Genomic DNA, 4611 nt, shown 5'->3' with positions numbered 1-4611 from the left:
GGGAATGTTTTTCTCCTTTTCTAATGTCACTTCACTGCAACGAACGAACAAAATGAATAAGAACGAAAACTAAACGAACGTCCGAGCGAACTACCGCTAATGAATTTCGGAAACGGAAATTCGGATTCGTTTGCATTCGTTATATCTGTAATTCGGATACATCCGAATGTCCGAAAATTCGTCCGAATTACGTTTCGGAACGAAACGCACATGTCTACTATGGAGGTACTCAACCCATTCCCCACCCAAAATCTATAAGTGAAATATTCCATAAAACCTCCAGCCGAGGTGTTTTGTCTTTAAAGGGGTTCTAAAGCATCCGTTTTTTTTGCCTGTATCTACTGCTTTTTTCAAAAACCGCTTTAACAGCGGTTTATACTTTCCTCGTTATCGCTACGCGCCGAGAATCCGGAACTGCTGGTGCGGCTGCAAAGGATCTTGGGGCTGGCGCATGCGCAGTTCGGATTCTCGGCCGGGAGACGAGCAGAGACGCAAGGTGCGGGCGTGCACCCGCATGCAGACACCGCTGGATCGGAAGTGTCTGCAGAGAGGAGTCAGCACTGGATTGGAGGGACAGAGCAGTCAGCGCTGGATCGGAGAGCCGCCGCACCGCTGGAGGGACAGATGAAATCATCAGGAAAGAAGATCGTAATAAGAGACATCATTTAAGGTAAGTGCTAACATTAACATGGGGGGGAGGGAAATTTTTTTTTGACTTTAATGTCACTTTAATAGATTAGGTAAATCTAGATACCTTCGTCAAGATTATTGCTGTGTCCTCATTGGAATGATCACCTGATCACTCCAGTGTTTGTGCTGCACACACAGAGGATCGGTAAATAAATCCTCTGTGTGTACTGATTACTAAATCGGTACTGATATTTACCGATCATCCACAGTGCCACTGTCATCCTGAAACTGACAGGATGACAGCGGCTTCTCTCTCCTCCCCGTCCGCTGCTCTCCCTTGCCACTCGATCATCATGATCGAGCAGCTCGCTCCTCCACCCCCCCGGCTATTTGTATTCCGATCCCCGCTGCCTCAGCCCATACAAGCGGGGATCCGGGCCCCTCCTCTGTCCCAGGCCCCAAAGCGGCCGCATCGGTCGCTATGGTGGTAGTTCCGCCACTGATATATATAGCCCAGGATTTCCAGGTGTTCTGGAGAAGCTTAGTTTTATCCCTATTGAAGGCCACTGACTGTTGCTTTGCGCATAATGTCAGTAAAGGCTTCTATTCATCCCGCCGATGTGGGGAAATTTCCAATGTTTTGGAATCGCTGACTGCAATGAGGAAAAATGACAAAGATTTTTTTCACCAGCTTGAAGAATCCCAAAATAATGGAAAGTGGTGCTAACTGTGATGTGCTAATCTCAGAATTATATACCAGATAGAATGGATATGTGGACAGCCCCATCACATGTACTTCGATCTCCCTGGCAGCACCAACATGTTTTGGGGGTGGAGGGGAAGATCTTATGGAGTTTAGTGGGCCAATCATACCATCCGATGTGTAATTTATAATTGCGCTTATCTGCATTGCAAGAGATGGGATATGAGTAAGGGTGAACACTTTATGCCAGTCTTCTGAAGAGAAGGATTTTACAACAATCCCGTTTCCATTGCAGTTGGAATGGTGTTGGGAGTATGTTCTTTATGGGTCAAAAGTAATTGGTACATGAGGAAATCATGTGTTGTGGACATTGGGACTGAGTGCATAGGAACACAACAGTTGCAATGTATATGGGCTTGAGCTTTCCATGTATTTTTTAAAACCTGGAGTTGTCAATCCAGAAATCCAGTGCAAATTCTACTAGTGTGATGGGATTGGAGTTCTTTAGAGAAGATGATTAAATGTGTAGTTAAAATGTATTTAAGCCAAGGCCAAAAATCCATGTCCCTAGTGCCTATACTGGTGGAATGCAGGTCATAAGAAAATCTGAGGTTATCAACCAGAGGAATGAGTGGGCTCGGCCTTGTAGGGAGACCATAATGATCTAAACCAACAGCCTGCTGTGGTCACTATCAAAATAGATCCCTGATGCAGATCATCCTTTTTCAGTGGATCACACTGAGCGTTTTGTAGTGCTTTTTTTCCCCTAAAAAAAATCTGCCTCCAAAAAAATTCCCATTCATTTCTATAGATTCTGCTGTGAATTTGTGGGGGTCTGCTTGAGTGCGTAACTCACATGTTGTGATCTATCTAGGTAGGAGAGACTGCTGCTACAATACAGGTGAAACTCGGATAATTAGAATATCGTGCAAAGTTCATTTATTTCACTAATGCAACTTAAAAGGTGAAACTAATATATGAGATAGACTCATTACATGCAAAGAAAGATAATTCAAGCCGTGATTTGTCATAATTGTGATGATTATGGCTTACAGCTCATGAAAACCCCAAATCCACAATCTCAGAAAATTAGAATATTACATGCAATCAATAAAACAAGGATTGTTCATAGAACAATATCGGACCTCTGAAAAGTACAAGCATGCATATGTACTCAGTACTTGGTTTGGGCCCCTTTTGCAGAACTTACTGCAATTACTTTTGCACGATATTCTAATTATTCGAGTTTCACCTGTACTTTTTTATTTTTTAAGCATTAGCCATTTTTGGGGTTGATATGCTGGCTTATTTGTATGGGTTGATGCTGGTCTGAAGTTTGCCGTGCGTTGGTGCTGGTCTGAGGTTTGGCATGCATTGTTTCTGGTCTGAGGTCTGCAGTGCAATGGTTCTGGTCTGAGGTCTGCAGTGCAATGGTAATGCTTCTGGTCTGAGCTCTGCCGTGCAATGGCTCTGGTTTGAGCTCTGCCGTGCCATTCTTCTTGTTTGGGGGTCTGCCGTGCAATGCTTCTGGTCTGAGGTCTGCCGTGCAATGGCTCTGGTCTGAGCTCTGCCGTGCAATGCTTCTGGTCTGAGAGTCTGCCGTGCAATGCTTCTGGTCTGAGGTCTGCCGTGCAATGCTTCTGGTCTGAGGTCTGCCGTGCAATGCTTCTGGTCTGAGGTCTGCTATGCAAAATGTGCTTTGGTTCTGGTCTAAGGTTAGTTGAAAGTAACATCTTGAGTGAGCACCAAGTTTGCCAATAATACTTAAATGCAGATCAAAAATGTAAAAAATTATAATATATATTTTTTTTCTTTCTGGTTTTCTCAAATACAGCCAATCATCTTTACCTAAAAATAAAATGAGGTCACTAACAGGCAGATGAAGAATACACATAACTTTTATTATTATTAACAGTTAACAACTATCTATCATATGATGCATTGAGGATTAAATACAGGAGCTGTTCTTAATTATTTAAACACTGCTTTGATTTTTTTTATATATATATATGTACACACACACACTATTCATCTGCAAGGATGCAGGATATACACAAATCCCCAAATACACAATCAAATGGTCCCAGTGCGTTCCTAACCCTGTTCACATAAGTCCGGAGAAGAGATACAATAATGGACCAAGACAAAAAAAAGGGTCGAGAGGAAGGGACAGAAAGCAATTGCTGTTGCACTGTAGGGATTTACTAGAGTTGGGTCAATGCCTTAGTACTTCAGCAAGAGAAAGCATTTACCTGTTGCTATCCTGATAAATTATATTATCATTACACTAGGATCAGACATAGCATTAGTAATCTTCCTGTATCACGTCACAGACATCCATTTTGCCTATAGCCCTCTCAGAGGGTTAATATCTATTGCAACATTTTTTTTACAGCTGAAGTAATGAAAGTGTAAGGCTCAATATGATAAAGAACACCTCGACTTGCATTTTCACCGAAGCTTGCAACACATTCTTAGCACATGTTCAGCTTTACAGTTCGGTTTTCCTGCAGTTGTTGAATGTCAATCGTGTGTATGCGAACTGCGGCATCTGCGTAACTTTAAAAATTAACTGACCAGCAGATCTGACAAGGCTTGTTTTATACATTAACAAAAAAAAAAGGAACTAGAACATACCATGGAATGAGACATCTGGGTTGTACATCTTTAGTGCTTCTGCTTATAATGGCTAATGGTTTACCATTGCAGTAAACCTGATCAGTCATAGGCTTAAAGTGTGGGTGATCAGATATTTTATATTCTAAGCCATTCCCTGCAATGGAGCATTGATTTATTATTGATTCCACATTACTTAAGGAAAGACTGATCGAATCATGTCTGCTTGGGTCATATGAACCTTTTGTCACGCGGAATGGAAAAAGAGCATTATGATGCACATTAGCTCAGGAAGCAAAAGTGTCAATCCCGCTGCATGTTTCTTATTAAATGACCCACCTGAGTTAACCTACGTCACGAGGAAGAACTTCCTTGGAAAGAAACCAAGAGGCCAAGATTTGCATAGAGAGAAATGGCTGGATTTTTGTACACTTTATTTTACAGGTGCGTGTTGTATTGAGTGCGCTGCAAAAACACACATGCACAATAAACAAAAAACAGGTGTGAAGAAACATGGAACAAGGAAGGAACAGCAGCAGTAAAGGGAATTTGTTAATTTAAAAAAAAGTCTCGTTTCCGTTTAATTTAAAGGTAACTTTTGGCATTCTAAATCAAACATCCGTAACTTCCCAACCCCCCTCCCAATGAACTTGCCTGACCCC

The sequence above is a fragment of the Nanorana parkeri genome, unplaced genomic scaffold, assembly GCF_000935625.1.
Source record: "Nanorana parkeri isolate BGI_ZX_2015 unplaced genomic scaffold, ASM93562v1 scaffold529, whole genome shotgun sequence".
NCBI lineage: Eukaryota > Metazoa > Chordata > Amphibia > Anura > Dicroglossidae > Nanorana > Nanorana parkeri.
The sequence above is the reverse complement of the archived record's forward strand: the minus strand, read 5'-3'. Positions refer to the sequence as shown.